The 27,377-nt window shown below is 42.1% G+C and overlaps 1 protein-coding gene across 1 annotated transcript in view; it reads left to right on the top strand.

The window, feature by feature from the left end:
• The window catches only part of LOC129099520 (metabotropic glutamate receptor 7-like), a 65,384-nt gene that overhangs the window by 1,340 nt on the left and 36,667 nt on the right, over positions 1-27,377 (top strand). The gene's annotated exons all lie outside the window — the stretch shown is intronic.

Raw genomic sequence — 27,377 nt, 5'->3', positions numbered from 1 at the left:
TATTGGAGCACATCTCTGTTCCAGAGTCGACTGGTTCTCTGTGCTTTCTGCCTGGTGCTGCAGTGGAAACGGGGGGAAAAGAACGCAGCAGGGACACCAATACAGCGGATTAATTATTCAAAACGCATCTCCATAGCAAAATATCTAATTACTTGAAATACCATGTGGATGCAAATGTGCAGACTTTTTTCTTTGCAGTCCTGTCTGGCGGGGCTGAGGAGGCTCATTGGAGTTGCAGCGGTTGGCGCTAATGATTTGTGGTTGCACATTGTAACTCCCAGGCTTGTCATGTTTTGTTTCAGTTCAATTAGACAAACCGAGGGGCCGGGCTTTAAGTAGCTGTCTAACTGTGAGACCATCAAAGCACTTAGTATGCTTTTAGCCCCCCCCCTCTTCCCTTTTTCCCCCGCTTCAAACACACTTACACATGCAACGCTCTTGTTTTTATATTGTTGGTTTTTTTTTTACAGCAGTCATCCTCCATTGGCTGGACATTTAGGCCGATGGTCCCAAACCGCATCCTTCGTCCTGGCTTTGATTCTTATTCACTCTTTGTAGTGTTGAGTTAACATATTAATCTTTTATCATTCCAGTTGGTAAAAAGAAACCCTCCAGTGATACTTGGAAGCCTCCTCAATGCTCTTGTAATTTGTTGCAGGGTTCGAGGGTTGTGAGACTTCCTTTTCTTTCTTTTTTCATGTGAGCTTTATATCAAGATGTATTTGGGGAATTCAGAGGGCTTAAGAGAAGAGAGAGAGATGCTTTATTAATTCCCCCTCCTCTCTCCTCCTCACACCAGCCTGTAGGTGTAAAGAGGTGGGAGTGTAAGTGTAGCCCATGTAGCCATGTTTGAACAGCAGTCGTCGTGAATATCTCTATTTCCTCTCATTCCCTTAAAGTGTTGCCACAAAGGTGGACTCAATCACCACAGTCAAATTCACTCTGAACTTGTTTGCCCTGCAGCACAATTTACTTTTATTTTCCTTCCCTCTATGGCGATGAAAACGCCGATAATAAACGATGATAAATGAAACGACGCCGTATAATCAATACGAGCGCTCCCAGCCCATCCACCCTCATTAGTTTTCACAGCATTTGATGAGCGTGTGGCAGCCATTACACGTTTACCCCGAGATTGTTTTAGAACCGCAGTCCATCAAGAGTCAAACGATTCCATGCGAGAAGCGTCAAAAGCTTAACGTAACGTAACACCTGCTCAGATGTGATGAATGAAGCAATGCAGAACGAAGGCTCCCGGGAAAGCTTCTCATTTCCGATCCTCGTTGATTTGAACAATATTTGATTATGGGATTGGCACATAACTAAGCAATCTGATGGACTTTGAAGTAAAAAATCTTTAAAAACTCACAGAGCTTTCTGTTAATGACCTCTCCCTACTATCCTGCCCCCCCCCCTCCTTTTATTCTCAGTGAGAATCGTCAGGTCTTTTTGTGACTCACCTCTGTGATAAATGAATCATCAGGAGAGCTAAATGGTGATTGTACATGTTATTGCCGTGCGCTAAATATCACCTCTATTCAGGACATGAGTAGCTGCTACACTGTTAATGCTGGGAAATTGACATGAGGTATTGATTTTTCTTTTTTCTGAGGACCCAGGAGGGTTGATCAATACTGTTGCCATGGTGAGGGCCGATTTGCTTCTAAGATGTTTTTATTTCACTGCCTTTCGTGCAGTGTTGGAAATGAGAAGCAACAATGCCACAGGAGGGAGAAAAAGAAAAAAAGAAAAAACAAGAATCAATCAGCCAAACTTTTGAATTGTTACCGGGAGCGATGATGTTGTGGACCCTTTTTTTTTTTTTGAAAAATCATCCAATACTCACTGTCTAGCTCAGGAGTGTCATTCCTGAAATGACCAGACGACTTTGTCCGTCCGTGTGTCCCGGCTTCTTGAATGAATCATGAAATTGATTTTTATCCAGATGACATTTACATCAGGGAGTGCTTCTCGCAATCCTCCGCCCGCATCTCTTCTCTCAAAAGGCCGAGGGCGAAAACTTTGTATTGAATGCAGGTGAACTCTGTCTTGTCCTCCCGTCTGGGGAGTTGCGCCCACCCCCCCCCCCCCTTCAGACTAGCTGTCTAAGTGAGGCATTGACATCCTCCGCTCTCACAGCCCTGACAGGCTTCGGTCGGCTTTTTTCTTTTCTTTCCCCACACATGGAATCATCGCCGTGATTGATTTGAAGGAGATTGAAGCCTTTGCAGTGTGATCTATTCAGCCGACAGGGGTAAAGATAGACACCGAAGCAATGTGAAGGCTCTGTGTGTGTGTGTGTGTGTGTGTGTGTGTGTGTGTGTGTGTGTGTGTGTGTGTGTGTGTGTGTGTGTGTGTGTGTGTGTGTGTGTGTGTGTGTATGTAACGAGCTCTCAAAGTGACACAAAATGGCAGAGGTTAATTCCGTCTGTTTTTCTGAACACCGTTGCCATTTGTATATCGATGCGCGCAGTAGAGCAGGTCAATTAGTCACATCTCTTTTCAGCCCCATCATAGGAGACACGCATGATATGTCAAGTATGGACCATATAGTTAGATACACACACACACACACACACACACACTCATATATATATATATATGCACACAAAGAGCTCCATTACCATTGCTGAAGGAGTGAAAAGACGACTGTCTCATGGATATTTAATGATCCAGCCCAGTGGTTCTGGCTCTTCCCTCCATCACTTGCTAATTGGCCTTTATTCGTAGTTTGACACAATAGACCCGGCTCAGTGCAATTAAACTTTAGAACAAGTGTGTGAAACGTGGATAACAAAGACGGTTATTCCACTTTCTCACCCAGCTTGACACTTCTATCCAACCACGTAGGTTCAGTCATTTAGTTAACGCGCAATTGAAACCATTGAAAAACCACTGTTATATCATTTGTCTTATTATGTTTTGCAACTTGTGTTTGTTAAGATTCTGCTATTGCACGTTAACAGTTAGTTAGAAAACCTTTTTTTTCTGGCACAACGAAAAGTGACTGCTTTATGTAACTCATAGAGAAGTCAGGGAAGCTAAAAGTTGATAAAATATATATACAAGAACTGAGAGAGATGAGTTGAGACAGGCTCAGTGGGATTTACCTAGTAGGAGAAAATGAAAAACCTTTGCTAAATATGGACGATGTTATTAAACCGTCAAACCTTCAGCATCCATCTCACTGGATATATGAAATATTCACAAAAGAACATGGGAATTACTGAAATGAGTCTAAGGGGTTTTTATTTAAGCTTTAATTCGACCCATTACAGAAATGGGATACTGACTTCACTATTTATTGGTTTGATTTTGTGTTTGCAGAATCTGGGTAACAATAATCTAAAACACAAGGCCGGAAAATACCCGCACACCAATTGTTCCCAACACGCATGAGGACGATAAGCCCCATTATTTTAATTAACTAGGAACAATTGCTCCGTATCTATGTGAATATCACGTCAACATAACATTAACAGTAGAGCACCTGAGGCCCCGAGGGAGGGTTTGAAACATTGTCCTTGTAGAACAAAAGAAGAACTGGTAACAGGATAGAACAGGCAAAACACAAAAACAAAATATTAAATATAAAACTCTCCCACTTTCTCAAAACAATGAACATATTTACCTTCAAAATTAAGACTTTTATTGGAACAAAAATGCCTCACAGATCATGATAAATGATTGATGAGTCATTAGTCAACATATTTGTTCTGTTTTTGCGGATTCATCTCAATTGATCTTTCGCATATGAAGTGATCTATAATCTGTTTTAGCTGCTGAATCAGTTGGACATACATATGACACATATTGTAGACGCTTCTGTCTGCTTCTCTCTGAAAGCGTTTTCCCCAAAAATACACAATATTTATACAAGGAGTGCAGTTAGTGACAGTGTGGGCTCCATGGTAACGTAGCTCTGACAATTGGACGGAGTAGCAGAGGGGGGCGGGGCTTAGCGAAGGGTCGATTATTACGAATTACCCAAGTAATACCTGTCATGTGCCAATAGGGCTTATGTAGTGGTTGCTGTTGTCTTCATTCGGTGCATTATCTATATAATGTTGTTTTAGTGGTGGAGGGTAAAGGGTTAATGTTGGGTCTACAATATTGGTAAAATAAGGACGTGAAAATGAATAAATGTAAGTGTTAAAAAAAAGGATGTTACAAAAAACTTGAACATAAGTGACAGCAGCAGAAGTAGAGAGTATTTCGGGGAACTTTAAATTAATTTGCTGGACTTTTATTATTCCTCTGGATATACTGAATACATTATCTTTAATCCAGCCATTCTCACTTCTGGTCCTTGGGACTGAGAGAGCCCTGCTGCTTTTTCATTCCAGCCAGTTAATCAGATGCTGACTTATGGCCCGATCAGACCAGAATTGGCAAGGTGAAATGTACTCACACGCTGTGGTGAAAAAGCAGGAGGGACGGGAGGTAATATGGGGCAGAGGAACCAGAGCATAAGCGGTGCGTGTTAGCTGGTGCGGCTAAAGAGCAACATCCTGCGAGTTGAGAAATACGCACTTTGTCATTGATTACTTTATACTCTGTTGTTGTTGTTTTTCCACTATCCCTGTCCTAATGGACATGAAACCTCCTTCTGCTGCTTGTGTTCTTCAAGCATGCAGTAATAGAAACAAGGATGCAAACAATCAATATGTACTTAAGGAGAGTTCAATCCCACCTGCTCTCTCGAATTGGCTGCCGGCCGGTGATCTTGATCTCTGGCGGGGATCAGAGTTCAAGCAGGTTGAGAGGCGAGATCAATCCGTGACACCGAAATGTCGAAACCTGTGATGCAGATGAATGCGTGAAGTGAAGTGATCCGGTCGGACAGAATAGCAGCAGCACTCTGAGTCTGAGTGTCAGGGGTGAACCGATAACATGCATAGATTTGATGTTGGATTTGGATCAAATACAGAAAGAAAAAACCCCATTATTGTTGTATTTTACTCTGCAAACTGAGAGTCAGTGACTGTTAACTGTTTTCAGAGCATGAACTTTACTCCAGCATAATTTAGACTCCCTAAGTCCGTAATTAAAAACTGATAACTACACAGAGAAATGTTTCCCCGAGAGCAAGATGATTTTTTTGTTCCTCTTTGTGGAGACACAGTGTTGTGAGGGAGTGCTGTTGCTCTCATGTTCAGCGAAGCAGGTATATATTCACACACACACACACACACACACACACACACACACACACACACACACACACACACACACACACACACACACACACACACACACACACAAACACGCCGCAGTGTGAGCAACTGATGCAATATTAATAGAATGAATAAAATATCCCTGTGTCAAACAAGTTGTCATTGCTGCTGACACGAGGTCATTAGGTCAGCAGCACGCCACGGGGAGAATATGAGAAACCATGCACGCCTGGTATTAAAGTCTCGGGCTTTTCCCACAGGCCTTTGGGAGACGGAGCACTTTATTATTCACCGACGTTATGGCATGCCATATGAATAAATGTTTTTCAATGAAAACACAGCTGGTACAGTCGTGTGCCGTTCTTCATTTGTTTCCAGACGTATTCTAGTTTATAGTTATGGTTGCACTTATAGCTGCTGTTGTTTCTTATTCTTATTATATTCCTTTATTGTTTCAGTGTCTTTAATGAGGTGCCATCCGTCATTTGTGCTCTGGTATTGGGGTCGGCTTGACTATTGCAGCAGCTTGACTCTCCCGGTCAGATTCAGATTATTACCCCTTATTTTCTGGGGGTGGAAGAGGGCATCTGCTTAAAAGCTTAGCGCTGCTCACATCGAGGTCACACCAGCGTTCCTTCCAAAACTTTATTGTCGGTATGACTGTAAAATGCGACGAGAATAGCACTCTTAGACTTTGTTGGAAGTTTTTTTCTGCACTTTATCTGGCGAGCAGAAGGAGCCGGAGAAGAGGAAACCCCATTACGTCCGATCCTCTTACGGGGATGAGTGGAGAAGCATGAGGAGGTCTCTGCTGGCTGCCGGTCGGCCTCTCACTCAGGATCCTCTTCCAAAAAATAAAAAGAGAGGAGAAAATGTCCCTGTTGCTTCAGTAGAAAAAGAATTCGGTGTGGGGGTGAAAGGCTTCATCACAGGGCTAATTGTAGTTTTTCTTGTTGTTTCAACGCACCGGCCTGTGATCCGTGCTACATTCTGGGCAGAACCTGAATTGCAAAGTCACTCAGCCGTAGCAGACTTCTAAATAACATTCAAGGCTGCTTTCATGGTGGGAAAAAAAAACTCCTACGCGCAGAAAACGTCTGCATGGATGAATAAGAAGTTTGCCTTTTTAAATATGAGCTTTTCCTAGGCAAATTCTTCACAGTTCCTCAAATCCGGCTAAATGAGCTAAGTGAATTTGTTAACAGGCCTCCTGTGAGCGTCGCCTGCGTGACTGTCTTCCTCTTCAAAAGGATGAATTTTAGTTGTGGTTCTTCTCAGACTTTAGATCTGTGCTTTGTTCTCCGCCTTTATCGCCGTCTCAACACTTTCCCACCCGGCTCTTAAAATCACGTTTGCACCTTTAGAAATAATTTTGCAGGCTAATCCGGCGGATCTTCTTGTCAGGGAGAATCCCCTCGCTTTATGTAAAAGATGTTGCATTTTAAGAGAAGAGGGAGGAAGCAGAAGGTAACGGACAAAGAGTCCACAGTCGTGCCAGCAGCTCTGTGAGACAGTACTTTGGCACAGGGATACTTTGATCTAAATGCTAACATCAGCCAGCTAACACCATGACATTGTTAACATGTTGATGTTCAGAAGGTATGATGTGAATGCCTTTGTCCACATAGCGCCTTTTTCTGACAGAAAAGCAGCCGCTTTCGATGAAAAAGCGCTTTGAAAGAGTTCTTTCTTTTTCTATGTTTCTATGACAACAATATCTTGACATCATATCACCACCATCGTATGATGGACTAGAATCGCTCCTGTGCTTTTAATTGTCTATTTGAGCTACAATATATATATATATATATATATATATGTTTTACATCGTTTTTTCAGGATGAGCATCAAACTTTACTCTATGCTGCTGTAAGCCTGCAAATTTCCCCGCTGCGGGACTAATAAAGGATTATCTTATCTTATCTTAAACAGAGGATGTCTGCTTCATACCTTGTATAGATGAGCTTGTCACCGCTCAATCTGACAGTCGTAACTTTAGAGCAAAGCGACACAAAGCATTCGATGATAAAAGCACAACACTCCAGCCAATCTGCTTCTAAACAGGCTTTTCGGTCTTTGTTATGATAGTGTTTGTCCAGAATATGAAGCTCAGGATAGACAAACTATGCCAAAACCAGATTCTGCTCCATTTACTACACTGACGTCACCGGCGCTTTTCTGAAAAGTTCAAAGATTTTCAACTTTAAGCTCTCAGAGCAGACAAACAAACAATGCAGACCGCTCAGAAAAAAGTATGATTGGTGATCCTCTAGGCGGTCACTGGCTAAATACAAACTCTACTCATTGGGAACAATTGATTAAAGACGTTGGTGCTCAGAAAAAAACATGCATTTTGAACAGAGGCCCTTCGTTTAGTGTGTTAACATGCTAATATTTGCTAATTAGTTCCAAAAACAGACTGATGGGAATGTTGTTAGTCTTGCATGTATTTTGTACACTTTTGACCCACTGACGGGCAGCCATTTTTGTTTGTACCATTGTCATTGTGGCCGCAGCGTAGTGCGTAAGACTGGATGCGTAACATTTAACAATCATCCACACACTCTTGTCCCAGAGTAGGAAAACACATTGAGTGACAACTTTATCCGGCTCATTTTCTGTAACCAGTGGAGCATTGAGCATGGTGGAATTAACAAGCTAGCCAGCGACCCAGCAGACAGCTGCCTGGTTAACTAGCTCGCTTATTCCTCCATGCTTCATGGCTTCACTGGTTACAGAAAATGAGCCAAACAGTGGGCTGGCGTCCAACGGCAACACTGCATCTAATGGTTCCACTCCAGTGAAGCCTATCTAGCTAACTAGCTAGCCATCCTTCTCCAGATACCCCCACTTAACTGCAATTGCTGCGACAACACTTTACTGCACCACAAGAATGCTGTCACCATGACAACTAACAACATTTTTCTTTTTGTTGAAATGACCACAGAAAACAGATCAATGTCCATTATACTCCTATTCTATTTCTATGCCCCAAACATTTGATTCTGTTGTACACAGGAGAAAACAGGAATTCAATGGGGGTTTTGATGTAAAAATACTCTGATACAGATTTGTTGGCATATAACAAGAGATAAATCACCAGGGATGCAGATTAAACCGTGAATATCTACTTTACATTACCACTAGCATAGCTTATAAACAACAGCTTGCTATTCAAGCTCTGCACAAAGATACACATATTTCAGTTTCTAGTTCACACAGTTAAGGATAACAGCCACATGCACGCAAAAGGACTAATGCAACAATACACTTAAAACACATTCAACTTTGTGCAACGTGCTGCCAACTTACAAGGGACAGGAGGTGCGCCGCTCACATGGCGGTCTCTCTGTCCCTGGAGGCTGGCGGCACGAGGCTTTGTTTAGACTGCATGCCCATGTGAGGGCTCTAATGTAGAGAGCAGCGAGGAGCAGCCAGGGAGTCGACGCACGCAAACCCAGGCTGCAAGAGACGGGAGAGAAAAGAAACCCACACAATGGTGCTTCTTCTGCAGTGTTTGTATTATCTCAGTTACCTCTGCTGGTGTCGAGCCGTGCAGATACAATCGTTTTGCATTCATGTGCCACGGTTTACAACGTCGTTCCCGCTTAGCTGTCGATTGATTATGAAAGCCCTTCTTTAAAACAATCAGAATCCCATTACCTGCCATTGTTTTGGGCTGAAACCACAAATCCTAGTGGCAGAAATTGATTGAAGTATTGATATCCTTTACTTAAACAGAAGCAGTACAAAAAAGAAATCCATTACAGAACATTGAATACGGCAAAATGTACGACAAAGAGAAAAGTACTCATAATGGAAAGTATATGCAAGTGTTTTATTATATACTATAAGGTTATTCTTACTGATATATTATGTATAATAGTCAAACTAATATTTACTACTTCATATTATGCTATGACAAAAAACATTCTATAAGCTTATTATATGTTTTGGGTGTAAAAATCTTTATCAGTCAATAACTAGTAACTTAAACTGTTAAATATATGTAGTGAAGTAAAAAGTACAACATTTCCCTCTTTAGATATAGTGAAGTTGAATTATAAGTAGCATGAAATGCAGGTGTAGCTCAAAATTCAATACTTAACTACAGTACTAGTAGAAGTAATAGCAATGGTAGTAAATGTACTTTTTTTTTTTTAAACATGGCAAAATTAGACCAAACCTGTCTTCACGGCTGGATAACGTTAGATGTAAGTGAAGTGATCTATTCAAAATATGGACAATTTTACATATTTGTGTGTGTGTGTGTGTGTGTGTACTGTTGTATCTCAGGGATGTCAGGGTCCAGTGTGCTCTCTCTCTATCTCTCTATCTCTCTCTCTCTCTCTCACACACAGTATACATAATAAACTGTCATCGGGATTCATTTCTTGTCCTTCAGTGGTGTTATTACAGCGGGGCCTGAGGGCGCATCAGCTAACAATACATGGTAATATATAACCGTTACATCAGCCAGCACAGCGTGGACCTTTAGAGGAAGACTAAATTATTAGAGTGCAGCGTGGGCCTTCGGGTAGTTATGCTAAAATATCTGTTGATTTTCAGTGTGAAAATGAAAGAGTGCAACTTTGGTGTTTCATTAGCTCCAATTTCATTTTGTCTGTATTTCCCTTAAGATGTTTTTTTGTTTTTTTTTCCCTGGCTGTGCAGCGGTGTGTTAGTTCTGTTTAAACAAATCCATGTGTCTCTGCTCTTTTAAAGCTTTAAAAAAGTGGACAGCAGCAGCAGCATACATGAGAAATTAGTCGACGGGGTATAACTGTTTTCAGATGCAAATCCCGTGGGATTTCAAGCGCTCACTGAAACGCCGGCGTGGGACAGCCACATTGATTTGGGGGAAGACCTCAATCACCGCTTTTTTTGCAAATTAGAGAAGCTTTTTCTTTTCAAATTGGGTTTCTTAAGCCACAATTGACGAGAAGATCCGCTCGTCAAAAAACACTATATCCGCTGACAGGATATAGTGTTTTCTAACTGCCTTATCAGTGTTTGAGCACTCACATGTGGCCCTCGACGATGCTAAGAGGATCAATAGCGTGTCATTTATCAGATGGATTATGCATAGAGCTGTCAGGCACTCTACCTGGAGGTCGAAGGGCAATCGAAAGGGATATTTGCGAGTAAATGTACTCAGACCTTTGGGGAAACCAACCCATCTGTCAGTTTGATCAACCAGTCGAACATTGTTCTCCTCCCAGAAGACACAATTCTAAGACGAATAAAATGTTTTTGAGGGATAAATACGTTTTGTTTTGTTGTATAATCCTGATAAAACACCTGCATGTGTGTGTTTGTATTTTGTCATAACAGACATTTGTTCAAAAATGTAACAATATTGGAACCTCACAGCGTTAACGACTACATCTTAGGGTTATGTTTAGTTTAAGATGATTGTTAAGGGTTGGCATGTAGTGGTTACGGTTAGGAACAGTCTCCAGAGAATTCACACTAAGCCCCCCGCACCACAGTGGGGATGTCTTAGCCAGATGTTTGACTTTTGAGTCCTCAACTTCTTCTTCTTATTGTCTTCACTCTCTGCAATCTCATTATTCCAGGAACGGATCTCACAACTGGGCAATATGGCCGCTTTTTGATAGAGTATCCGATATACTAATAAATGAATAATACAATAATAAAATGGGGGGATGTTTCTGCGGTTTCACTCCCTACAGGGGAACCAGTGAGCATTACCTCTCTGAGCATTAGGGTTGAGTGATTTTTGTTAAGTGCCGGGCTTATAAAACACACTGGGTGTGCCTTTATTGATATTTATTGGTTACAACATGCTTTTGTAAATAGATATTTTCTCTGTAGTGCATAAAGCTCTTGTTGAGACTGTCGTGATTGGAGGAGGTTGGATAAATAAATTGTATGGACTCTATCACATGGACACTATTTACAAATTCATCTTTTAAGGACTTGGTACAGTTATCGTCTTACATATTTACTTAAAATGTCATGTTAATGCTGTTATTTTGTTATTATTGTTTTTGTTTGGCAGATTCATACGAATAAGAATACCAAGCAAATACATTTTTCGTGTGCTGCAGCATGGCGTTTCTTCGACCTGATGCCATCGAGATTCTCAAATCAGAAAGTAAAGTCACCCCGCGGTTATTTCTCCCTGCTGCTCCACTACACCGGCGGGTCTTACTGGAATCCCTGTTCTTTATTTATTTGAGTGAGGTGAATCTGCCTGGAGTGAAACAGGCGAGCCCACAGAGAATCATTCAATGTAAATATGGCACCACCGCAACACCAGACAGATGTGTTGTGAGGACACATTTTGCTTTATTAACATTCCCCACAGTTTCTTTCATTTACATTCTTTCATTCCCTTTGTGACATAGAGTGTCGGTGGGTTACACAAATACTGACACAGTGGAATCAGAGTTACATCCAGGTTAAATGCTTTTTCACGTTGTCTCTTTACTGCACAGGAGACCTCTTCCTGCACCGTTGCTAAGGTTTGCAGTGGCGATGTCTTAGCCAGATGTTTGACTTTTGAGTCCTCAATTTCTTTAACTTATTGTCTTCACTCTCTGCAATCTCATTATTCCAGGAACGGATCTCACAACTGGGCAATATGGCCGCTTTTTCTCAAATCAGAAAGTAAAGTCACCCCGCGGTTATTTTTCCCTGCTGCTCCACTACACCGGCGGGTCTTACTGGAATCCCTGATCTTTATTTATTTGAGTGAGGTGAATCTGCCTGGAGTGAAACAGGCGAGCCCACAGACAGAATCATTCCATGTAAATATGGCTAAATATGGCTAACACGTTCGAAAAACATATTGAATGGGAAATGTTGGTGATTTAATCAGCTGTCTATGCAGATGACTTGTCACTAAATGGGTCGACTTGAAGCGTTAAAACAAAAAAGCAAACAAAGCGTACCTGTTCTGTGAGAAGTGCGAGTGACGGACCACAAAAACGCTTCCAAAAATGCTTTCTAAGTGAATTGAAACTGCCAAATCCCCCTTATACCCTTGGGTATATACCTGAAGCCCCGTCCTGTCACATTTTTTTAGGAGGGGCATGTCAGGTACGGCATCACCTTTAGCGTGTCTTTGGAGGTTACATGCCATAACCCCTTAAAGTACAACGATAAATCAAAGTCAAGGCAAGTGACCAAAACAAGCGTGTGTGTGTGTGTGTGTGTGTACTTGCATTGATCCTTATGGGGACTCACATCTCACAGCTGGTCCCCATGAGGTTAACCATTAGAATTGCTGTTTGGTTAAGGCTTCTCTTACAGTAAGGTTAAGTTAGGGTTACCTGGTTAGGCACGTAGTGTTTACGGTTAAGGATAGGCCTCCTTCAAGGCAATGTCCTCATAAGTAATAAACATTTGCGTGTGTGTATGTGTGTGTGTGTGTGTGTGTGTGTGTGTGTAGGTGTGTGTGTGTTTTCGGGTGACAATAATCCTACGCTCTCACTGCTCAATCAATTTTCCAGTTCCTGTGCACAGTTGGAAACACATCACACCTTTGTATTTGGAGAAAAACCATCCACACCGATGACATGCTTTCGACTGTGCTCTAATGAACATAAAATGAAGAAATAAAAAAAATTAAAAATTCACCCACTCTGTTGGTCATAGCACAAGTGGCTTCGAGTAGTCGCTTACTGCAAGAAGAATGTTCATATTTTGTCTATAAACTCTACATGCAATTCACATAATACTTTTATAGGTTTAGCTTCAATAATACAGCATCATTTGAAAGCTGGAATTCACAATGTGTTCATAAAATCCTAGCTTAAATATACTTCACAATAACTCTCATATGAAATACTTCATCCACATTTCATGTATTCTTTTATTTGGGATTGAGAGCAGACTTGAGATCCACATGAGTTGTTCTGGGGGAAAAACCAAGTGTTAGTGCTCTTGTTGAAGATAAATAAAGATAAGCCTTCAGTAGCGTTGTGTGACAGTTCCGTTGTATTCGACTGGGCTCATTCCTGTTTCGCCTGGTTAACTTGTCTGAGGGTAATTGTCTGATCTGGCGTCTGTTGCGCATCTCTGATTCTGGCTCTGAAATACATGTCAGTGTGCAGCCTTCTGACACTTTGTCTCACTGCGAGTGGAAGTTATGTGAAATGTGCGTGTCACAAAAAACACATTCCACATAAATCTTCTCGGTCCATTAGTCCAGACACTTGCTCTGATGAATCATGATCTCGGTGAGAATGAGTCTGTTTACACAGAGTGGCTCTCTCTCGGAAACACTGTCTCCAGTTCTTCCAGAGCTGGCAGGTTGTTCAGTGGACAAAAAAAAAAAAAAAAAAAGCTTCTTGTCCTCTCCGAGTGCACAATCAACCATTGTTCTGGCTGTGCAGAGGCGCCAGTGGGTTGCTGACAGGATTACCTTTTCAGGTGCCCTCGGTGATGCACTACACCTGCAGCACAGAGCAGAGCGAAGAGCCCGTGAGTGGCAGGGTCACAAATCTAGACAGGATAACAATCAGACTGAGCCGCGGGGAAGATGGCAGACAAACATAGACTTTATAAGGTTTTCCTAAAGGTTTTTTTATCATATAACTGCTACCTTTATTTATACCTCCCTGCTCAAGAGCACAAATATAACAATGTAGTAGTAGTAATAGTAGTTCAACTCCATATTTCAGAGGTTAAATGAACATAAAACCAGTAGTTTAACGTAACAATACATATCATTGTGGGGTAATGCAGTTAAATAGCAGATTGATTTGGAGAGTCTGTAAGTTACCTCATAACTCTAACGTGACTTTGACAAACAAATAGTGCAGAACTGATGTTCAGTGTGTTGGTTTTTGCGCCATCTAGCGGTGAGGTAGCAGATTGCAAAAAACTGAAACTTCTCCGGTGCCGAGCCTCTAGGAGAACTACGGTTGACGACGCAAAAAACGCAAATCAACCGCCAGTGTTTGGTTTGTCCTTTCTGGACTACTGTAGAAACATGGCGGCCAACTCTGTGAGGAGGACCTGCACCATATGTAGATTTTCACACGTAAGAAAACATACTTGTTTCTATCATATTCCATTTCTGCCAATGGATTAACCTATATGCTACGAACTGTTCCTTTAATACAGTTTCACCAGTCCTCCAATGTATTTTCCTATTGCACAGAAATTGATGGGAGACAATGAATGTCTGTAATTGTAAAATGACATGCTTTAAATGTCTAAAGCATAGGGCCTGTTTGGCTAGGTGGTTGGCTAGGTGATATAATCATATAACCATCTTAACCTTGGCGTGTTATCACAAAGAACAGCTGAGGTTGATGCAAATATCATTCATTTTGCAGGTATTTAGTCATAAACCAAAGTATTGGACAGATTACAGTGAAATGTATGTACAATGAGGTATATTTCGGGACTGGTGGCGCTAGAAGTCATCACTAAGGCGATAGGCTCCATTCTTTGGGCATCATAAATGTGTGAACAAATTTTCATGGCAATCCATCTAATAATTGTTCAAATATTTCAGTCTGGACAGAAATGACCATCCCTAAAGCCCCGCCCCTAGCACGGCTTAATAAAACCACAGCTTCATATTCAAGCACTGCACATGGATCTGCATGTAGAGAGACAAAACGAACGACTGAAAAAGTGCCTGAAAGAAAAAGAGTATTTTGCAAAACTATCCAAGACCAAATATTTGCTTCTACATTTACAGAACATTTCGGTTACTCATATTCTTGCCTCGAGCATCCTTTTCAGAAATGCAGCAGTCAGAATATTAACCATAAAGAGAGCATGCATTCTTGATTCTAGCATCAGCTCATTGGCTACAAGATTGACATCCAGATCACATTGAGAACGTAGAACCTCTCTGACTCTGAGCAGATCTTTTATGTCCTCATGAGTCACTCAGCCTGAAGTCCTCCGCCTGTTCTGACTGTCCCTCCTGTCTTGATGGAAGAGGAACTGACTGTGTTTTTGCCATTAGGACACAGAGAGACTATGGGAGCACCTTCAGAGACTTCAGTGCCCTGAACTGAGCCCTCCAGACCGTGGGTGTGAAACCTCCACCAACGGCGTGTACCAAATAAATGCTCCAGGCTGTAGATGGTTAATGTGAAGGCCAGTTAGAGAGCGCCAATCACAGCCAAGGAGGCTGGGATTTGTGTAAAGCCTTGGAGGAAGGTCTGCCTAGGCAGCTAAACAATAAAGTTTAATTTGACTGTGAAATGCCCTACCTGGAAGACTTTTTTTTTTCTTTATAACCACGCTCAAGGTTGTCTTTTAAATTGCTTTTATTTTCAGCTTTATACCCTGGTGCACTCGCATTTTGCCTATTTGTAGTTCTATGCAGCAATATTTTGAGTGCTTTATCTGTTTCTGCATTTGTTTTTTTCCATTTATTCCTTCGTCTGTTCATCCATTTCATTTTAACTACCTTTCTTGTGAATGCGTTTCTGGATTATTATTGCCTTTTTTTTATAGATGTTCTTTGTTGTCATGCCGGCTTTGTAAAGCCCCGCTCGATGAGTGCGAGTACTCTGTTGTGAATGGCAGTTTAAGCAGCTAATTCTTTTCCATTTCCATTTCCTGCAACATAAGAATATCAGCTGTGCATAAATTACACTACGTCTCCAAACGCCTCATGTGAAAAACCGTTGCAGTTATCACAATGCATACTACAAAACAGCAGGCATTACATCTTTTTTGGCTTTTCAAATACGCGTGTGAGACTTTTGCAGCAAAAAGTGCTCCTCTGCACACTTCTCAGATCCGTGGGGGCTGATTTGTGACACGTGAAATTTGGCGCCAGTTGTGAATTGCAGGTGTTACTGATGTGATACCAGAATGTCAACCCTGGGAGAGGCTCAAGGCAGCACTGCAGGCAATGCCTAGCGTGTCTATTTAAGTGTTCTGTTCTGTTCCAAACCCGGTACATGTGTCTCAAGTGCACAGCATCAAGGAGGGGTTCAGACACACACTTGCAGAAGGAATAGGATGTCTGTGATATTTTTCCTAAGCTGTGATCAGTCCGTAATTACATGGCCCCGCTGAAGAATTCTTTGTGAGGGGCCGACAGCGAGGAGAGATGAGATCGAGGAGGCTCGCCCGCATTGTCTGCGCTATTAGAGGAGAAATGGGCCCGGTGATGATGCTCTGTGGAGTCTGAGGAGAGAGCTGCACACTGAGAGAGAGAGAGAGAGAGAGATGGGGGGGTAGAACAGAAGCGAGTCATTGGGATGCAGGTCAGAGTGTTGCAGGTGCACGGCTGACAACGAATGTGTCAGACCATGCATGCTCCAGGTGTAGGTGGGAGAAAAAACAACAACATGCACCTCCGCTCCTAGTTATGTGAATAATATGTCAGAGCCAGGTTAGGACTGGACCCAGCAGAGATGCAAAGACGAAGCAACAATTCCCTGAAACGCAGACATTTGTCTTTGCATGTTATTCATGAAAGAATATTCTTGTTTTTCTGCATCCTGAGGGATAATGGTGTGCATATTTCAGTATTGGGTTATTTCTTCTTCATGTTTATTTTTAATAAGGTTATCACGCAGGCTGTAAGAGAGCACAGTAAAAAAAAAAAAAAAAAAAAAAAAGAAATGCTGTGTCCAGTGCACTTTGCAGCCGGGGAAAAATCAATACAGCCATCAGTAATGCGAGACCATGTGGATATAAAGGAATACATTTGATAACACTTAGTCATAAAACCTGCAGGCTGTGTTTCATTCCTGCCCCGAGAGTCGAGACTCTGTCGCACCTGGAGAGAGCACTCCACACATCCAGCGATGATCAAGGCTGTTCTGCTGAACCGCATTGTTCTCTGCAGGGCCTCGCTTTGTGTGAAGACTAAGTCAAAAGACACTTACAAAAATGAGTTGAAGAGATACAAGCTTCTGTACAAAATATCTGTGTCGAGAGTGACGGCATGAAAGTCTAACGTGTCATGTCAGCTTGAAAGGTAAGATATTTAATTTGTGGTAGTAGGCTCCATTCGTAGCAGCTTCACTGCACCTTTTTTGCAGTGAGCTTCATAGATGTTGAGCCTCTCCTCGGTACAGACTCTTCTCCTGTGAGGCTCTGAGAGCTATTTGGTGTTTGGGAAACGATTATTTCTTTGAAACACCAATGGAGTCGAAATAGCAGTCTGTTTACCAGATGGAAAGAAAAAAAGAGGTCGGTCAGGTTCCCTTTGTGAGCCATCCACACTTTCCTCCCACGCCTCGGCTCTACTCTACTGTGTGGCTCTCCTGGTCAAATATCTGATTTGTGAGTCATACCTAGCCTCTGCACCCATGGAGAAACACGCTGGTTGTCTTAAAATACACTCTGGCAGGGCAGCCATGCAAGAGCTCGGGCCCCGGCACACAGAGCGCCGGGGCTGCCCAGGGGATGGGCACGGTGCGAGCGGGAGAGACGGAGGGTGAGGGAATCGACTGGGAAAAAAGGGGGAAGTGGGCGTAAAGAAGGAGACGGTGGAAGGTCGTGTTAGATAAAGGATTATGAAAGCCTTACTTTCTGTCACGTAACACAGAGCCTAGTTCAGCGGTGTGGGTAACTGAAAAAAAGCTGCTGCAAAGCACAGTAAATACAAGAAGCTGTTTAAAGACTATTCAGGTAAAGTCCTTGTAGAATAACTGACTGGAAAATGGCGGAGAGATGAAGTAGGAGTATGAAGTGAGACTGGCCTTGACGAGAACTGTGGAGGAGAGGGAATTAAAAAAGAACCTTCTTTCTCCTTTCTCCTACAAAAAACATCTATTAACATCTAATTCTGTCTGCTGAATACGATGCGGAGGAAACAGAGTTTACTATTTGCTAAGCCCCGCCCCCCTCTGCTACTCCATTAAACTGTAAGAGCTACGTTACCATGGAGCCCACACTGTCACTTATTGCACGCCATGAATAATCTTATATTTGGAAAAACGAAAAAACAACTGATTACAGAGAGAGGCAGACCGAAGGGTCTACAATCTGTGTTTGAAGGATATATCCAGGATGTCAAACTGACATAAAGATACAAGCTAAAGCTACAGATCACAGTGAACCAACACATCACCTGGAGATCCAGACAGAAGACAATGAAATGAAGGAAAACACAGTTCCTCCAAAGTCAGATAGATACAATCATTAAAAAGAAAAAGCAGCATTTGTATACATCCAATACACTTTCAGTAGCTAGCATAGCATAGAAGTGCTACATCTAGCTAATTATTAGTGCTTACATACTCTTCTAATGTTAGCTCCACAGGTTTTTAGGTAGAAACCTACATCTACTTCCAACCTACGTCCATGACTAGCTCCAAATCCACTAAACCAGCCTGAAAACCAAGAAAACCTGAAACGATTTCATGAGACTCTATGAAGCAGAGCCGGATAGCTGTCCAATGCTACGCTATGATTTGCCAGTCTGAGTTCTAGTGGCGGGACTTAGCAAAGGGTCAATTCCTGCCTAGGTCATATCGGCCCTTTTTCAGCCATTTTGACAAGTCAAGGTAGCGTAAACACAGGTGTAATCAATAACATTTAAAACGGCCCAGATCCATTTAGGTGGGCCAGGACCCTGGTATTGTTAAATGCTGGCTCGCTCAGGACCAATAATTGATATCATTTTCCAATTACACTTGTGTTTACCATGCTTTGATATTTAAAAATGGCTGCTGTGAAAAGAGTCTATTCTCTAGTAACGCCTTCTTCACTCCAGGAAGTGTGACATTCCTCTACAACAGACAAGTCTTAAGGAGGAAGATGTGGTGGAGGAGAGGGTGCACAAAGCAATGACGCCTGCTGTTCACATCTTCTGTCTCTAGCTATTACACTTTGTTAGTAATAGATTATGGTTTGTTTTAATATCGAAAAAAATCAATTTGTCTCATCTAATGCTTCAAATCAGGGATTACTTTCTCATTCTTTTACTGAGACTGTTATTACCCCCTAACCTTGAAGATGCTATAATCAATATTTTCTCATTAAAGAAGCAAATGACCATGTGTATGTGAAAGGTGTCACTCGTAGTCATGAATCCTAGGAGAAATATTTCCGTCTCAGTTTTCCTCAGCCCCTTCAGCATTTTTCAGCTCATTGTTTGGGTTTTCCAGCCCACAACTTCACTTTTCATCTTCACGCTCTTTTTGAATCAACAGGCACCTATTTTCAGCAAAATAAAATTATAATTTTAAAACCCTCAGTACACTACTAGTTCAGCATGAAACAGCTGACAGACAAAACTGTGAAAATAGTGCAGCATTTAGCAGCTAAAGAGTCTGATATTCCCCGTGAGTTGGAGGGGACCAAAACTGGAGCCTCTGTGCTTGCTGAATGTCTTAATGAGCAACTGTTTGCTATGCACATCAGCCTAAACAACTTTATGAAGTGATAATATCTCAATGTTGTGTTTGCAGGTTGTTGTTTTGCACCCCCATGTCGCCAGGAAATCAATTCATGCAGTTCTGAACAAATGCTTTTCATTAAATTGAAAGTCACGCTTTTGACGCCAAAAGCAGATATTGTTTGGAAAATCAATGAAACGCGCTGTTAATGAACCTTCTACAGATATGATTTTGCATCGGCCGTGAACAGTTTGCAGATAAATTGTACATAAATTTACAACCGTAAAGACATAATCACCCCAACAAAAGTTCAATACTTAAAAAAAAGAAAAGAAAAAGGGGCAGCGAGGATGGGAAAGTTTGGCGGAAAGCGAGCGAATGACTGAGGGCAGATTGTCTCGGCTTCGGGGGTGAAACTGGCAGCAAGAGGACTTCCCTGGGCAGGAAGTGTCTGCTGATCATCTGTGTGGGAGTGTCTGCGTGCAGACAGATGACAGGGAGGGAGGGAGGGAGGGAGGGAGGTAGACGAGACTCACTTGTCTCCCCCCTCAACGGGGCTGAAAACACTCCGAGGGGCGGAGAACAGCGGAGCGAGGCTGAAAGTCACAGGCTCCCTCACAAAAGGAGAGTTCGAGCGAGCGACACAGATGGGCAGGAAGAGAGGAGGAGAGAGTGACAGGGAGAGAGGGAGGGAAAGCTGTCGGTCTCCCCCCCAACCTCCCTGCCTCCTCGGCTGTGTTGGCAGTGCCCTGCTCTGGTGAAGAGAGATTACCAAAGCCCAGCCTGAGGATGCATGTATGGACACAGTCATTACCTCTGCCCTGCGAACAAATGGCGCTGCTGTCTGGATACAAACCAAAGTCTGTCTGATTCCACCCATGCCACAGAGCCGCTGGGCCTCGATTTAGTGGGATGGATGTAAAAACGTGATAACTGCTCAATCAATAAGGCCTGTTTATCGTACTATATTATTTTGTTTATAGGAGGTCGACCGTTGCTGTCTTTTACGACGCCGGGCGGTGTCGCAACAAATAAATCTTCTTACTAGGGCTGTTTTTCTTTTGTGTGCAAATATTTATTCCATCATTGGATGGGTAGTGTAGTTATGGAATTGCTTTTCAAAATGGCTCCTTGGCCAGACCATAGAATCATACTCCCAATGTGTGTGTGTGTGTGTGTCATTGTGCCGGTGTCACAGGGACAATCTGTGCGTTGGCGTCCGACCACAAACAGCACGGGGGTTAGAGTCTGGTCTGTCAGAACCCGCTGTCGTTTCCGCCGTCGCCGTGGAGATTGCAGAAAACAGCCAGAGTGGAGCCGGCTGATGTCGAGATATACTTAGAAGCTAATCATGCAGCAAATAGAGGCACGGGGATTCCTGCAAACAGAAAAACTGCCCGGCTCGCCCTCGCCCCTAGTTAAAGCCGGTCATGGGAAACGTTTCAGCTCCTGCCACTCACACATCGTTTGCGGCTTCGTGTTTGAGTGTTGCTCCCAGATTAATGGATACCAAACTCAGTCTGGACAACACTCTGTGACACATTTTTTGCTTGCTTGCTTGCTTGCCTTGTGAAGGGCTACAAAAGCTCAGTGTTTTTAAAAGACGGCCTTCGTTTTGTGTCTAAGTTTTCTATGGAGACATCCTGTCTTTTCATATCTGCAGATTTCCCTCCCCTCCGATGGCAAAGATAGATGATCACCGTTACTCCGACTGAAGTTGTGTCCCAATCCAGAGGCCGCATCCTTCATTTTTTATGACTTTTTCCGGCGTACTATACCATGACTTTTTTAGACATACTATACAGCGACAATGCTGTCCCATTTCGAAGACTCCCTCTAATGCGGCCGACAAATGCAGCCTTCTTTTCCCAGATTCGGAGAATACAACTGATGGATCCTTCACGGCCCAACATATCCCAAGATTCATTGCATTACGGTGAAGTTGATTATTCTATTTTTTTTATCAACATGGCGACTAGTGGACCAGCAGCTGGATAATTCACATTTAAATGTAATTATTGGCTTTTAACTCACGTGAATATTTACAGATACAAATGTTAAAATGAAAAAAAACAAGGGACCTGATCAGATCACACTTATGTTAAAATGGTTCATTTACGTGACGCTATTAACTAACCAGCTAACGCTACCGGGAGCCGCTGCGCTATTTATAGCAGATCGTCCACTTTAATCTTTTAACTTAGCTTTATTTCTTTTATGACAACCGCAGCTGGTTGCTAGGAGACGAGAGCGGCAAATGGTTGGTTGGCGCGAAAAGCTGGTGACGCAAACAGGAAATCATCTGTAGACCAGACCAGTCATTTCGGGGTCCGCCCGGTCGAGCCTTTTGTGGTATTCAAAGGACGCGGCCGACGTAGACCGCGAAGGCTGGCTCCTCCCACAGGATGCAGCCGCTGGATTGGAACACAGCTATTTACTGTCACACCCCTCTGCTTTCTATGGAGACAGCCTGTCTTTTCATATCTGCAGATTTCCCTCCCCTCCGATGGCAACGATAGATGATCACCGTTACTCCAACTGAGAGTCGTGTGGAGCCATATGCCGCCTATTTCTTTCTTCAAATAGCTTCTTTTTTTTTCTCTCCGGACGGCGTTGGGCGCAGCAGCTGGCGTTGCTCTCGGCTGGTCAGGATCATCACCTCCACATTAATCGGTGCAGGACATTCCAAAGCAACAAACATTACAGTCTCTCACCTTTTTTTTCTTGGAGCTGCTTGTGTGCGGCTGTATGTGAAATTGCAACGGAAAGGCCAAGGCACTCTAATTAACTTCACCTGGCATTCCCACTTACTGTGAACGTGTCTGACCTTTACGCAACCTCGCTTAGTCACCTCTCTCTTCTTAAACACCCAGGTTGAAATTCTCATTTAATGTCAGTAAGCAGATTACCACCATCACCCCCTCCCTCCCCCCAAACACACCACCTCCCGCCTCTGCTTTCTTTCTTTTTTTTCTTAACCTTCTTTAGACTTCAGCTACATATTTTTTCTCATGCAGGGGGCGGCTGCAGCACTTTGTGGTGGTAAATCAATAGAACAGTGTCCCCCATAACAGACCTCTGTGTTTTCCTTCCATCGATCCTGTCAGCTCAGATGCATTCAAGAGCAAGCAAGGCGATTACCCCTCAGCAATCCTGCCTTTGATGTGTACAGCAGATGACAGGTGCCAGACATCAACTTTGGGTAATTGTGATACTGAAAAGGAGGGCATCGTTACTCATCCTCTCTTGGCCTGAACTACTTACTGTGGTCGTTCTCCACTCAGTCACCCTTTCACCTTGCTGCAACTGGAGCATAGAACATGTTGTGTGTTATGTCATCATATTTCACATAGATCTTATAGATTTAAAGTGCCTCAATGAAATAAGGATTGTGAGAGGTATGACATGCAACGGTGAAAGAGGCTCATTCGTATCCTGATGAAGGATTAAAGGGAAAATAATCCTTTGCTCGTTTCCTGAGCTAATTATTTTCACAAAATGATTCAAAAATGTCGATAGAATATCTATTCTCCTCGCCTTATTATCTCAGCATAATGAAGAAATCTACTGCAATTTGTCGCAACAAGAGCTTATTTAGTTGAAACCATTCAGTGAATCAATTAAGTGGCAAAGCTAGATTTAGTTGCTTGTAATCTACCGAGAAAGACATAATCAAGTTCGGAAGGTTTGAAGCCAATTTACTTATTTCCTGAATAATGTAAAATTGCTAACTTGGATGGAGAAAAATACAAAGCTGTTAAGATTAATTACTTATCAGTTAGTTAGCGTCTCCTTGTGTAGTGATTCCTGCAGGTTTAATCCTCACACCTCGGCATTTTCTCAATCAAGGTTTGGTGCTTTTTATTACCCTGAGGGTCGAAGTTGTAATTCAAAAAAGTCTGAAAACATAGAGGTTTTGGATTCCTGGGGAATAAGGAGTTGAGAAATGATAGCAACAGTGTAAGAGACTGGGACAAAGTAAGAGGACATCGCCACCTTAAATGGTCCCCTGCAGCAAAAAAAGAAAAGAGGCTCAAGAGAGACAAATGTTCAAGCAGCTTTCTGTCCCAGCTGGGACGCGGTTCAACAAACCTACAACACCTCCTGGCTGCACAGCGTTTCTACAGCAGCTCTTGTTAAAATGCATCGCCTATCAAATGTTTCAAATAGATGCTTCACATCGTGGGAAGAAGAGTCTTTTTAAATGCAAATCACCGCCGCTGTTGCTTTTCCATTACTTTGCAGCGCTCTCTCTCTGACCCACTACACTCAATTTAGACGGCCCTGGAGTGATTTAAAGAGTGGCATCGCAGCAGCGTTCCCACCTGTGAATTTGTTTAATTTGTGTATGCTGGTTTTGTATTTCATGTTTCTTTTTTCTTCTTCTTCTTCTTCTTGGGGGACTTGAAACATATTGAGTCGTCTCGAGCTTGACTCCTCAATTTGTCAGCTTTGTGCGGTTGACCCCTTTTAGGTTGTGGGTCAAAGCTATAACTCACACTGTGAATCCCATCAGCGAGCCGCTGTGTCCTCATTCCCGTGTTTCCCCAGCGTCCGGCCGCTTTTGATCACTCTAACAGAAATGGATAGCATTCATACGGTGCTGAGATTAGACTGTGTGATGAGGTGCTGCACTGGTTAGGAGACAAAATGAAGCATGTCTCTCTGCTTTACGCGTCCCCCGGTCCAACGGGAGGTCGCCTGGTTTGATACGAGACGGGCCACCAGGTGTGATTGCCGTTTCCAAACCTCAAACACAATTTTTATTAGATGTTTAGGTCGAAAGCATGCAGCATTGTGAGCAACCTCATACTAGATCCCTTTATCAACCAATTTACTTTTATACTGGGTTTGTGATGCAGTCAGATAGATAGCTCCTCCTTCCTTTTAGCGTGTATGAAACAGTATTAAAAGTATTATTCAGACAGAAAGTGATGCCTCGTGGCATTCACACAAATTTGACCCAGACTGCAACCTCCAGGTCTGAAAAGTGAAGTCAATGCAGAAGTGTCTTAGACTTGCATTCTCTCTAGTGTCCATCAGGGGGCGACTCCTCTGGTTGTATAGAAGTCTATGAGAAAATGACTCTACTTCTCTCTTGATTTATTCCCTCAGTAAACATTGTAAACATGAGTTTATGGTCTCAATCTCTAGTTTCAAGTCTTCTTCAATACAGCATGATGTTCATTTAGTAAATGATGCTCCATTTAGAGTCAAACAGACCATAAAGCAGGGTATGATTTAGGGCGGGGCTACCTTGTGATTGACAGGTCTCTACCACGGTGTTGTCCCTTTTTCTTTAACCCTCTCACGGTGTGTTTTCAGCGTATGAAAGAACAACGTCTTACTCAGCTCTCTTGTGTCACTTTTGGTTGCAAAAAGACGACCAAAAACCAAGATGGCAACCGCCAAAATGTCAAACTCAAGGCTTCAAAGCGCCAGTCCTCAAATTGATGGGTGACGTCACAATGACTACATCCACTTCTTATAGTCTGTGGTTTGACTATTTGTGTTTATTTGCCCCAAACAGCTAACAGAGCTAGCTAGTTAGCTAACAATGGGCACACAGATTGTGTGTGTGGCTTTCTGAGGCTGTATTAACGCTGCAATCCAGACAACTCAAAAATATACCAGCCTTTTCCTTGAGCTTCAACCACATCTCACTGTCTTCCTCAGCAGATGGATATTGCTCAGTTATCTTCATGTGATGTGATGAAAACATAAAACGTTGGCCACATTATAACCCCTGTCTTTGATCGTAGGACTTGAAAGCCGAGGAAGAGATGCAATTGAAAGCTGATTTCCTCAAAGGAGACATGTTGTGCTCATTTCCAGATTCATACTTGTATTTTTGGTTATATGTAGGAGTGTGCATCTTTACTTGTAGTGCAGCTACAAGGTTTGACATGTTTGGCAGAGATTCAAGAAGTAAACAGAGTTGAAGAGAGTACATATGAAGCCGTTAAGCTCTCCCCATGTTCTGCACAGCTACTTAATGAAAGAGATAGACTGAGAACAACGGCCCATTAACACTCAGACAGGCAAGTGAGGAATTAATTTATTTTGCAACATGTAGCTACACATTAGCCATAGATTTAGTTTCATGTAATCTATTGTAAACTTATGAAATGGCTTTTTTTTAGAGAACCTATAGATTGTCATCTAAGCGGCGGTGTAACATTCTAAATACCTTCTGATTCAGATTTTTGTTATGAGGTTACATTGAGGGAACCATAACTTATGTACGTTAACTGGAGGCAACAGTCACGAATGCTGACGTAGCTCCTCAGGGATCGAAGCTGGTGTTTTTCTCATTTTGACAATCTAAGGTTGGAAGGACTATGGCTGTTGTTGGGTTTGTTTAAATATGCTGAAATTGTACTTTTATGAGTAATTGTTGTTAGGACAATTAAGCTGAGATTGCAAATATGTGCTAATGTCAGTTGCCATGGTAAATATTCAGTATCCTGAGGCTTTTATTGCTGAGCACTGTGTTGGGACCAGAGAGAAGCCTGGCGCTTACCACACATTTTATTCATTTTTTCCACACTAACTGGCAACTTCATTGATCATTTATGACACAAAGATACCACATGATACCAACGTCGTTATACTATTTGCTCACTAGCCTTGTTAAAAGTGGGAACTTACGTTTTTTTTATTATTATTAGTTTTGTCTACATAAAAATGTTATCAAAAAACCTTTAAAGGCACAGTTTCTAAATACTGGCTGTGCATATTTCACAGTCTTTTTTTAAAGGCACTTAGACCTGCTTTATAATAAAGAACACATGAAAATATCACTTTTTACAATACGGGACCTTCAAGTTTAATATTTGGATATGCTGTTGAGTGGTGAAGACAGAACGGGTTCTCACCAGGAGGGAAGTGTCACAGAGAGCTCACAAGGCTGTGCTGCCAGTTCATAAAAAAAATTAAAAAAAAGTGCTGCAAAGACATTTCTGCAGCAAATCCTCATTGATATGTTGGGAGAAGAAAGTGACAGCACAGCACGTTGCCCAGGTAACAGACCCATTATAGGCTCTGTAAGATATTATATTACATAATGTGAGCATATTCTTAGGTGATCAATCGAGGAGGTAATGTGAAATATATGAAAAATATATAGCTGGTTTGTTTTGCACATTATCGTCTGCCTGTGTGAGCGGCAAAAGAAGCAAGAGTGTGCCTGTGTTTTCAATTCAATTTATTCATTAATGGGACAAATATCTTTGTTTTATGGAACACCTGTGTGAAATCAAAACCCTATGACAATCTATTTACTATATAACATATTGCTATAATCTATTCATGTTGTTACTCTTTGTGATATGATATTTTTGTAAATGACAAACAATATTCTGCCATCTTATCTTACTTTATTTAAACAATGCATTTAAGTGTTCTTAACCTAAATGATAGCTTAAACTGATCAGTTTAATGGACATAAACTGACACAAATATGATAATGTTAGCACTGTGAAGTAAAACAAGTAAATGTTTGCATTAAAGGAATAGTTTGATATATTGGTAAATACGGTCATTTGCTTTCCATTTAAGAGTGAGATGGGGTGATTGATACCACTCTCATGTCTTTATGTTCAGTATGAAACTACAGCCAGCAGCAAGTTAGACTAGCTTAGCACTAAACACGTCCTTCTGATAATCTGTGCTAACCACCCGTTGTTCAATTCGGCGTAAGGAAATGAGAGTTTTATCAATCTTCTCATCGCACACTCGGCAAGAAAACAAATAAGCGTCTTTCCCAAAATGTCAGACTTTTCCGTGAAGCTCAGAATATATCTGACCCTGGAAAGCTCTGTAATTTTTCGCATCCATCACATGTCACACATTGCATCAAGGGATTGCAAGCAATAATGTACCTTACATGTCATAG

The sequence above is a fragment of the Anoplopoma fimbria genome, chromosome 12, assembly GCF_027596085.1.
Source record: "Anoplopoma fimbria isolate UVic2021 breed Golden Eagle Sablefish chromosome 12, Afim_UVic_2022, whole genome shotgun sequence".
Taxonomy (NCBI): Eukaryota; Metazoa; Chordata; class Actinopteri; order Perciformes; family Anoplopomatidae; genus Anoplopoma; species Anoplopoma fimbria.
This window is presented reverse-complemented; position numbering and strand designations above follow the sequence as displayed.